Genomic DNA, 12,521 nt, shown 5'->3' with positions numbered 1-12,521 from the left:
AGTTCAAAGCTAGTAAGAACCAGGAATTTAGGAGAGCCTAAGGGGGGACTGGAACTGGGGGCACTGAGCTTTCCTTAAACTTCAAAAGAGTTCTGGTATTGTTACATATAAAATCAGAACTATTTCAGTTTGCCTGAAATTGATTTCCTTTGTTTAACTAAATTTTTTATCTGAGGGTTTTTTTCCTCTACTTTTCTACAGTAACTTTTCTATAATAATTATTCTAGCACACTTTCCAATGGAATTCCTCAAGCATATTTTAATGGTGCACTCAAGTGACTAAACTTACTGGCAAACACTAGTCTGTAGGAAAAAAAAAAAAAAAACACGAGAAGAATCAAGAAGTGGAAGATATCCATATCTCTGAAAAAGAGCAGAAGATCCTGGGCCTGGAAAACTGAGCAACAAGAATAACCAAGTAGAGGCACTGAACCAGTTCATATGCTGAGCTGTGCTATAAATAACTGTTTATTGTTCAAGAAAGCAAAGTCTTATAATTACTGTTGATGAGGAACTCCCATAATGTGTGCCTAAATAGACAAGAACTGTAGCACCTTCTGTACCTTATTATTTTACTTTTATACAAGTAGTAATTTTTCCAACATGATGCACATGCATTGTACATATAAAGTTATACACAATGTCTGAGATTTCAGTTTGGCTACTTCTACTGTGGTGCCAAAATGTGAATTTTGGAGCCTAGATCTGGACATGCAACTAAGACTTTTTTTTTACCATAGTATAATGTAATAATACACATGCTCCTTTAGGAAGTAAAAGAACACAATAAAAGCAATAAACAAGATGTCAATTTCACACCACAAATTCACTGCCTGAAAGGAAAGATCACCATCAAGGAAGCTAGTAATACTGGTCTATGAGGCTTCCTGTAACAGGACATCGCTCAGATGCTACTATAAATTCATTGGGTAGACATAAATCTATTGTAATATTTATTTCTTTCCCTGTTGTCAATAGTGACAAATTCCTTCCTTGCATTCTCTGGTTAGAAATGGGCTGCCTTTGTTTTTTAATTTATTTATCTCCTAAGACCCCAGGCACTTTCTCAGTCACATCTGTAGCTGTTACAGAACTCTTATGCAACAGACTTTATCAGAAGTGCAACAACAGCAGTCACTGTAAAATATATAGCTTAAAGAAGAAACTCCACATGCCTACACTAAAATGAAGCCTTCAACAAATCCTCTGTTATCCTTCAAATATTCAAATAATAAAAAAACAACAAAAAAAAAAAACCAAAAACCAAGACCAACCACAAACACCTCTGTATCTCTATTACATACATATTGTGAGTTTTAATACTGCAAACATGGCAAGAAATCCCAGCTGGCTTCTGTAAAATACTTTTCAGCCTCTTTCAGTAGAACTTCTGCCTCTATTCACACACAATGAATTCCAGCAGCTCTGGTGCAATCTGCAATAAAATAAAAGAGTGTATGGCAAAACCTTTACTGAAAGATGAGCTCCAAGAATAATAATCTGAAAGAAATTCACAAGGACAGATGTGAAAATGTATTGGTTATACCAATAAATTAGCTATAGTCCTGCAGATGGAAAAATAAAATAATCCCTGATGCTGAAAGATTAAAATAAAATTGAGCAAACTTCACATAAATCCAGGGAAGCCATACTAAAATTTTAGTATAAACATGACTTCCAAAAACACCCTAAAACCTTAAATTATTTTGTGATTCTACAATTCTTCCATTCTGAGCTAAAAGGAGTTTCCTTTCTTTCATGCCATGGATAACTTTTTAACTCATGTGCTCTGCAGAATGAAGGCAGGAGATCTTTTATTTGCTGTTTCTAATCAACCACAATTATAATATCATGCATCTATGTTTCATTTTCTCTGTTGTACTCATTATTTGGCTGAAAATGAAATTAACATGGAAAAATCCCACAACATATTAAATAAGCATCAACATTTCATCTGAACTATTTAAGAAAATGCAACTTCAGTTAGATATCCTCTATCTTGCTCTTCCCTACTGAAAAGATGCATATTGAGATCACCTTAGTAAACGAAATCAAAGTAGAATAATGTCATTGTGAAAAACAGGCATCATTGTATTCTTGGTAGCTATTGAAATATTTGTTGTTATGCTCAAGCTTTACTACTGAGCATTATTTCAGCATGTATTAAACAGTCTTGATTTTTAAAGTTTATAAACTGTATCAAAGCATGTCAAATCAACCAGAACATAGTTGTTTACCACCCTACCTTCTCTACCACAACAATTCTACTTTAGCAATTTCTTATTTTGACATTTTCAAGTCTTTAGACAGTTTTCCCTCGCCTGTATACAAATTGGTTTTAGTGCTGTGTAGAGAAATGTGTTAGTGATAAGATTTAAATTTGTATTTTCAGAGACTGATACACTTTATTTCGCTGAACAGAAACAGTTCCACTAATGGAAACACAAGCTGCCCTGATAAATGTGTGTGCCAGCTGTGACTGTGAAGTTGAGAAGGCAGATTTATCTTCTTTTGCATTTGAAGTCTGATCCAACACCCACTGGAAACATTGGAAAACATCTGCATTTTGTAGCTATCCTCAATACTGAACTAATATTTGATTTTGGTTTAGTGAATCATGGGGATACAAACATGCTGGATTTTCTTTTTTTCCTTTAGATTCCTTCTAGATCAAACTTGAACTTTAGACCTGGTTAACACTTGGGCCAGTGAACACTAACCTCCTTAGCAATCACTGAGGGGTTTCCTGTTTCAAAAATCAGCTAATATCTTTCCTGCATTCCAGCACCATTACCCTGGCAATTTTGGGAAGTTAAGCCAAGCAACAACAAAAAAATGCATCTTACCTTCCAGTCCACCTTCATCAGGTTAATATTGGAGAAGGGAGTTCCTTCTCCTTTGGAGGCAACATAGCAGCTTCCTTCCTTACGGTCTTCCTATTTCTGTTGTGCAGCAACAAGTAGCACAACTGGGTGAGTCCTCTCCAGTAGCTAAAGAGCTCTTTAACCAGGATAGTTAGCATCATAGAATAGAATAATAGAATAGTTAGGGTTGGAAAGGACCTTAAGATCATCCAGTTCCAACCCCCCTGCCATGGGCAGGGACACCTCACACTAAACCCTATCACCCAAGGCTTCATCCAACCTGGCCTTGAACACTGCCAGGGATGGAGAATTCACAACTTCCCTGGGCAACCCATTCCAGTGCCTCACCACCCTAACAGTAAAGAATTTCTTCCTTATATCCAATCTAAACTTCCCCTGTTTAAGTTTTAACCCGTTACCCCTTGTCCTGTCACTACAGTCCCTGATGAATAGTCCCTCCCCAGCATCCCTGGAGGCCACCTTCAGATACTGGAAGGCTGCTATGAGGTCTCTTAGTTCAGCACTCCTCCATATATTTCCTACTGCCTGTCTTAACTTGTCAATCTTTAAATCATCAGCTGAGAGAAATCAACCCATGGAAAAAGCTTTTATCAGGCCTGCATTTCAGGCTCAGTACATAGGAGGCTTTTGGCAGATGAAAACTACTGTTGAAAGTCTTCTCCAGTAAACCTACAAGACAAAGCCCTCAACCTCTGAGGCTTCACTTTGGAGCACTCATGAGCAAACTAAACCACAACAGCTACAACCCTCATTCTCCTCCACTGCTTCTGTAGCCGCCAGCTCCTTCAGCCACTCTGACAGTGCCAAAGCACCTCATCCTAAATTCACACAGTGACAAGGCTGAGCTAGAGGACCCAGTTCTTCCGTGCAGCTGCCTCACTGAGGCACTGGGTGCCAGGTGACCAGGGGGACAATAACAGTCAAGTCTGTCAAAACTGGTGACACAAAGAAAACCTGGCAATCAATCCAGGCAAATTCAGGTGATTTTAGGTCAATTCAATTAACTTTACCCAATGCAAAACAAGTGTTGTTTTACTTATTCCTTTCTTTCTCTCTCTTTCAAAAAGGCTGTTTGTTTTGGTTTCATGATGGTTAAAAAAATAACAGACTTCAAGCATTAAGTCTAATGGTCTCATTTGGGCAAGGCCAAAATGAAGCAGCCTTTCACAAAATGTACGTGTTGCAGGGTTCCCAGCCGGACAGTGGGAAGGATGGAAGGAGGAAGAAGAGGACGGTAACCTTCAGTGGACCCGGGCTTCTCAGCTGAGAGACCTGGAAGCCGCGCGAGGGCAGGGGGACCCTGAGGAGCAGCATTTAGTTGGGCGTTCATTTAGGCATTCAACAAATAGATAAGCTTTAGCACTCAAACCCTAATTGTTCTCAAACCCTAATTGTTCTCAAAAAGACGTGGAGGAATCTAAGAAGAACAGAAAGCTGTGATTTGTGGGGAGGTTTAACTTTAAGGAACTCTCCAGAACTACCTCTTGCCCACATCATGCCGCAGGCTGATGCTGCCCTCACTTTTTACACACTAGGTCTTCCCCATCAGTGAGCCTGTGTCCAGCTCTGGGATTGCCTCTGTGATCCGCTTGCCCTCAGCAGTGCCACCCTGCTGCACCTGTGCACCCCATGGTTGACAACACGCAGCCTCAGCTCAACCTATGCATGAAGTTACATGCAACTTGCAGCATAAACCTGAAGCTAAACTGTCAGGAAAAGGTTGATATTTCCCCCTAGACTATTTAAGCTTGAGTAGAAGTAATTTTCATTTGTTATGTACTTTTTAGTCATCTATAGTAGCAAAATTAATGAGAAATCCCATGCAATTAGTTCACATGGTTTTGAGGACCAAAAAGAAATCATTTCTACAAGGCAATGAAATAGTTCAATTGCTTTGTTGTACAGATGGCTCCAAGACAATGTGAGGGTTGTTGGAGCTTCTCAAGATTGTAAGTTTTTTCATCTGTGATAGATATAGACTAACAGAATTTAGGCAGTGGCAGCCCAGATACCCCCCTTGTGTTGACAGACAAGACATTTGTACTTCACAAGCTGTTCTGAGGTGTGTGTGATGGTTGGTATTATTCCTGCAGTGCTGTAGGATTATTCTGACAACACTACAGGATACTCCTGCATTTTTAAATACAGGAACTCAGTTCATGACCTCATTGTATTTCTCTCTGCATGGTTAATTAGTGCATTACCTTGGCGAGTTTTAAACCCTTTCAGATGCTGCCTGACTCCCCAGCTAGTATTCTAGGAGTTAGTGTGTTCCTTGCTACATCTCTGCAGCATTTACATTTACAAGGATTCAGCTACCAGCCTCAAGCCCCACATTTTTCAGTTGTCTCTCACAGCACATTACTAATGTTAAACTAAGTTCATTGATGCATTTAATCTTTGTTACAGCTGATCATAAGGATGCCACCATTGTGCAGAAACAAAGTTATCAAAAAAAAATCTAAATATTATCCTTCTAGTCTTTGAAAACTTCACTTGAAACAGGTAAAGCAACATTAATTCAGTCTTGAGCACTCCATTTATTAGTTTGCTGTTGATACAAAATGAACCACCAAAGACATTGATAAAAAAGCTTTACAAAGCAATGTGGCAAGTGATCATCAATTACTAAAGTGTAACTTGAAATGAACTTTAGCACCATGGGCAGGTGCAGACATAGTTTTACCGAGTGTTAGCCAGGAGGCAGGTTTCTCCCTGGCTGTTGTGAATTTGGTTCATTATTGATAGGTCTGGGGGAGGAGGAGAGAAGAATATAAAATAAAATAAAAAAAAAAGAAAGCCTTGGTGCCTCTTGATTTATCTACAGACTGTGGCCCAAAGTAAATGCATACAAGCCTTTTTAAATCACCTTGACTGCCTCCTTGGCAGAGTATTTTTAGTCCATTGGATTTTAACAGCTTCCCAGAACAGATGGGTTAGCACTTCACAACTGTATGTGCAGTGCTGTAGAACAGAATGAATAAAAAATGACCCAACTGTGAAATCCTTATTCCCTGCTTAGTTCTCATTGACTTCAACAAATTATCTAAATGTCTACTCATCAATAGGAAAACAGTTTCACAAAGCCTTTTTTTCCTTTGCAAACTGACCCTTATCTAGGGTGGGGAAGAGGAAATTAGTTTTTTTCCTGTCATGGAAATATTTCAAGTTTTCCAAAGTTTTCACGTTTTCTCCTGACCCCTTGTCTCCTCAAATAACCAGTGGTCTTTGACAGAGGAGCTGATACTGGACTGACCTGGAACTCTGGATGAAGTCAATGTTTCCAGTCCAGCCTAAGGTGAACAGTTGGAGTTCAAGCTATTCATTTTTGCTGCACAACAGTGGCTATTCTATGGGTTATTTTGCATTTGCATGCAACTGGTTCCTTGCAAATGTTTCTATTTGGTATTCAAATTTGTAGTCAGAACTTTCTATTTCTTAATCAGAAACCTTCATGAAGGAGGAGATATCTGCTGCGATCAGTCACAATGACAACTTAGACAATTAGATCTTTCTTCCTGCAAAAGTTCATGAATAGGCTTAGTTTTTCACATAACCATAGGGCTGATTGATAGAATTAGTCTTTTTCAGAGACACTGGAATAGCAGAATTCATTTCCATTATGTTATTTATTCCATTTAATTATTTTTCATCACTTACACTTTTTAGTAATGTATAAATGGAAATCATACTGTAAAGATCGAAGTGTGCAACATAAAATATTCAAAATCGAGAACAAGATACCTCAGTTCTTTTTTTCTGAACTCACTTGCTAGCTTGATTTTTTTTTTGAGAAAACATTATTTGAGGTCTTATTTATAACTTCATAAATTTATCTCAAGCATCAAATTGGATATTTAATGGGCTTGACATTTTGAATAACTGTTGCCTGGGTATTTCCATTCTCCTTTAAAAGGAAACTAGTGTTAATGAAGAGAATGGATACCTAATGAAATGTCAAAACCATTGCATATCTGTATTGACTTTGGAGCCCAATGCAGCATATTTTCTTTTAGGGCTGAATGAAAAATGGGGGGAGGGGGGGGGAGAGGGAAGGGAGGTGTGTGTTAAATCTAAGTATACTTTTCATATTTTCTACAATTAAAAATGCCTTCAGATACTTCTAATCTTTTTTACACTAAAAAAAAGAAACAGTTTCACGAGGGTTTGCATTTTGGAAACAGAATGTTTCTCCATTAAAAAGTATTAATGGAAGATTTTATCTTTCTGGGGGAAGTGAAAAGTGATTCTCACAGACAATGCTTACAAAAAAAATCTGTATCATTTTTTGAGAATTTAAGAACTCCAGTGGATATTGTAGGGCTCAGCACTGGAATTCAGTGAACACTTTCCTCCCATAGAATAGTTTGCTCACACGCACAGCTCTTTACTGTTTTGTTATTTAAAAACGTAGATAGGTTCTAATGTAGCACACATCATACTGAAATTCAAAATTCAAAATGAAGGGTGTGCTGTGAGTACAGCACATAAATGATAACAACATACTGTCTAGCAGTCAGACCAAAACTGTGTGCGTTTTGTCATATCTTAGATATTTCCATTTTTTCTGGGATTCTGTAAGGACAAATGTTAATAGTAAAAATTATAATGAAACATATACCTTAATACAACTTCTATAAAGCTGGATTTGAATGACTTACTTACTTACTAAACCAATATTTCTCATTAGCATCAGGCTATCAAAAGAAAGAAGAGTTTGAGAACCAAGAACAAGTGGAAGTGCAACTCTTACTAACTGGAGTTTTACTAACTGGAGTGCAGCACTCAGCATATGGCTCTCTGAAATTATTTGGTGTAATATTTAAGTTTGTTATTAAGCTTAAACTCCTAGATGAGATTGTATTTTCCTGTCTACAATATTAAGTGCATTTCCTACAGGAGTATAACTGAGGATAGGCTTTTTTGTTTGTTGAGAAGTTAATTATGCCTTATGCAGTAAACAGTGTTTAGCTTCTACATTCTCATATTCTGATAGTCATGCATAATACAATTTAAAGTTCTCTGCCCAAAATATCATACAGTAATGCTTATTAACTCTTTTCAAATACAAATATTTCTGATTTTCCTTTTAGGCAATCTATGTTCCATGAATTTGTGGAATAGGAAATACATTAAGATTGGCCACATCTTCACATGCATCGACCATTAATGACAATTGTATAATTAAAATAATTAACTTCAACCAAACATGAATTTCTAATAACGCCTAGTTCTACACACCTATATACAAAATATATCTTTACCATGTTCTTGATCTGCACTGCTGTGTCATCCCTAGGGCACTGTAATGTCATTACACTCCATTTGGGCCCTTTTCACATCCAGCATGAATACCCTCCTGTTGCTGTTGTGTAAGGGAAAAGTAGTGATGATAGGTCTCAGCTTAGATACTCTGAATACTAAGCAGAAAAAACACTGCATCCTACAAAATACTGTATTCGAGACTTTGCCTGCTCTTACATGTAAAATTACATTAAATAAAACAGTCCTACCTCCTCTCTACTCTCTCCATTGCTCATGAGTGTGTGACCTTCTCCCACATACTGTTCTTACTAAAACTGAGAACAGGGAAGTAATGGCAGCCAAACTTTAAAGAAGACATTCACATAATAAGTGCTTCCTTTACATATAGGTCAAATGAACACGATATGGAACACATTGAAGGCTCCAGTCTAGCAGAACATTCACATTAGCTATGGGTCACACTGTAAATATGCAAGCCAGAGGACTAATCACTAGCAGTAAACAAATATTTGAAGAGAAGTTTTCACACACACTTGCATGGCAAGAAATTAGCCATAAACATCAATTACACATCATTATCATTAGACAGTACGTATCCAGAAGATTCATTTCAGGAAACACAAATCAAACATCTGGTCAAATGCAAACACCTCATTCTGCAATTGATAGCCCATGCAGGGATGCATTATTAGTTCACAGAGGTCAGTAGCACTGTCCTCGTGGGAAAGGAAAAAGGAATCTTAAAGCAAAGGCATAACAAAACAGAAAAGAAAGTCCTTGAAAACCACTGAAAAAATAAACTCCAACCTGTAAATTATGCAAACAAAGGAAGAGACAATTTTCTTCTACTGTGAACTACCACATTTCACCTGTGACCAGGTTTGTGTTGTGACATTATGTAAAAAGAAGAATTTCGACTGCAGTGAAATGTGGTGTAACTCCATTATTCTTCTATATTCAGGTCTGTGTGGATGCAGGAGAAGAATGAGCAGAAGTAGATTCCTAGTTTGTTCAAAACGGAATTGTTTTACTGTAGTCAGTGTATTAATCTTGGCTCACCTGAGTAAAGAAATAGGTTTTATTCATTTGATTCAAAGTAATTTAAATCCAGTGGAAATTCTCACTCTGAATCTTGTCTTTGGAAACAATTTCTACTCAGTAAGTCTGAAAATAAACTCTATTATATTTAAAGGTTTTAGATATGCCTTTCTTGAGGCAGGAGTTATCTTCTTTTGCTCAATACTTGTTCAGCACAGTAGGGATTTAGTACTTAATAGCCGTCCTGTATTAGTCTTTTATAAAAAACAATATGTAAATACTCATATATAACATTATTTTATTACAGTAATTATAATAGGTAATAGGCTAACATTTACATTATTTGAGTAGCCTTGAAAATCTCATCCATGACGGCTTGCCAATTTCTTAGTTTTTGTTCTTATGATGGTTTTGTTTGGGTACAGGTCATTTTTTGCACAGCAGCTAGTAGAGGGCTATATTTTGGATTTGTGCAATGTTGCTAACACAGCGATGTTTTCCTTAGTGCTGAGCAGTGCTAACATAGTGTCAAGGCCTTTTCTGCTTCTCACCCCACCCCACTACTGAGTAGGCTGGGGTGCACAAGAGCTGAGAAGGGACACACCTAGAACAGCCGACCCCAACTGACCCAAGTAGTATCCTAGACCATATGACCAGATAAGAGCACAGCATGTTCAATATATAAAGCTGGGGGAAGAAGGAGAAAGGGAAGGACATTTCGAGTGAAGGTGTTTGTCTTCCCAAGTAACCATTACATGTGATGGAGCCCTGCTGTCATGGGAAAGAAAAGCTGAACACCTGCCTGCAGATGGGAAGCCGTGAGTGAATCCCTTGTTTTGCTTTGCATGTGTGTGCAGCTTTTGCTTTACCCATTAAACTGTCTTTATCTTAACCCATGTATTTTCTTACTTTTGCACTTCCAATTCTCTCCCCAGTCCCAACTGAGGGGTAGTGAGCAAGAAGCTGCGTGGCACTTAGTTGCCAGCTGGAGTTAAACCACAATAGTTCTCTTTCAGAGAAGACAGCAGTATTAAACTGGAGATGCCTATCTACAATAACAGATTAAAACAAAATTAGAAAGAACAGATGCATCTGTGGATCTATGAAGAAGTAAGAATAAATCCTCATGAGCTGATTTTTTCAAAGACACATGCAAACAAGCTTGGGACTTTGTGTGCCATATTTTTTACTGTGAAACAGGTATGAAGAAAAGTTCAATTAACTTAAAAGTCTAAAGTTTCCTTTATTGCTGTAGCATTTTTCCTTATGAACTAGGATTACTGTAATAGGCCTCTCAGGTATTCCTGGTGGTTTCATTGACAAGAAATATAGACAGGAAATCTTATAATGATAATCCATAACATACGCCTTTTACAACGTGACAATAGCTACCACTACAAAAACAGATTAGAAAGCAAGACCTGAAGGTCACTGTGTAATAGAATAAAACTAGCCATTCTGGACCAGAAAGCTGCAGCAGTAAAAAGATTTTGTATACATTGATGAACAGCTTCAGAGAGCACTAAATGTAGAGGCAGGCAATGTGAAGCAGATGCAGCATTCAGGGCTGCAGTATGGACCAGCCTCACTCTTACAGACTGTGAGTGTAAAGTCTAGCTCCACGGTAAATTTAGCTCAAAGATGAAATCTTGGAGACTTGCAGACAGAAAGGGAGGTAGTAGTGCCCAATCTTCCTCCCAGAGTAGCAAAAATCCAAAATGCCTTCAAAACAGGATTAGCACATTTCTCCCTTTCTTATTTTCTTATTTTTCCATATTTACTCCTTTACTGTTTTCCCTTCTATGTTTTTTACAATTTGGTTACCTTTTCATAGTACATTTATTTCCTCTGTAAAGCAACAAGAAGCATTTGCTGGCTTAGAAAACATCTGCACGCTTGTACTTCGCCCACAGCTCTCAAGTGTATTGACATCAGCTGCATGTCTCTATCAAGGAAAGCTTCTGTTCTTAACTTCTGCTTGCAATGATCTCCTTTTGTTTCCTTCAAAATTTATCTTCAGTTAAGTTGCACTGTATTTTATTGCTGCTGCTAGTTATGTATTGTTGAGTTTTTCTTTCCTTGTAACTCTATGAATTGGCTGGCTATTTTTCATTATTTCTGTGGAGCTATGGAAACAAAAAGCAATTCCTTTACTTGAGAATTCTGGCATTTATTAGCATAATAAAACTCTCAGATGAAATTGCAGTTTTCCAAGTAATTCCATTTTCAGGGGAACTTACAAGGGATTTATTTTAAAGCCAGGTAAAACCTAGAATGAGAAATGGATGGAATATAGACAGAAACATTCAGAAAATTTAAAGTAGGAAATGTGCTCTGGAATGAAAATGAGGGTGCTGTTGTGATGTTAATTACATCACAAGAGGACAGAAACTCAAGAGCTAATATTCCCAAGCCTTTTTATCAGCTAAAAAAAATGCAAGCAGTTGCTGGGAAGTGTGTCACCAGAAATAAATAGCTGTGTTATTATCAGTCTTTGAATGTGAATTCCTTATGGAACAAGTTGTTCAAAATCCTGTCTGTAAACACCCTAAGAATTGTGTGCAATGCAGTAATCTTCCAAAACCTTTGGAAATTGCATGTCTTCTTTTCTAGCATGCCTAGCACCTTTTCCAAAGAAAAGGCAGCATTTTATATCCTCTTTTTGTATAATTTTTTTTACAGTGCATAAAGGCAGAACAGCAGCCTGCAAAGATATCTAGGTGTCTAAATACCACCTTAATTGCTCAGTTCCACCTTTAGACCTTCAGTCCTATGCAGCCATCTCCTGCTCTCTGGCTTCAGAGGTAAGTCTATGAATACATGCATCTTTTTTAACTTTAAATGGTCTCTGTCCATTCTTCTGTGAAGTAGGTGGTGGAACATGTGCAGCTGTGAATAACCTGAGACTGAGGTGGTTCTTGCGATGCATATATAGAAGGACCAAGCACAGAGCCAGTTTCCCAGAGGAAGCAGCTGGTAGATCCTGAAGCTGTTTGGAGGAGGTAGATTGCACTTAGTGAATGTTCTACTGGAAGAAAACAACCTTGTGATTATTTTACAGTGTCCACATTTGAAGCAAAAACAATTACTCTGTGCTGAGGTCCACATTCTGGCAGGTGGATTCAACAACTGCATATACCCTGTACCAGTTGTATTCTGATCTCAGGACACACACACGAGGCTTCTTATTTGATGGAGAAAATAGATCCTACAAGAGGCCTACATAAATGTTGCTATGTTTGGAATTACAGAGATGCATTCCATGTCTAGAATCCAGCCCCTGGTGACCTGCAAAGGATCTCACTTTAAAAAAAAATTCAAGACCACTTGGGA

The sequence above is a fragment of the Melopsittacus undulatus genome, chromosome 4 (assembly GCF_012275295.1).
Source record: "Melopsittacus undulatus isolate bMelUnd1 chromosome 4, bMelUnd1.mat.Z, whole genome shotgun sequence".
In the NCBI taxonomy this organism is placed as follows: domain Eukaryota; kingdom Metazoa; phylum Chordata; class Aves; order Psittaciformes; family Psittaculidae; genus Melopsittacus; species Melopsittacus undulatus.
The sequence above is the reverse complement of the archived record's forward strand: the minus strand, read 5'-3'. Positions refer to the sequence as shown.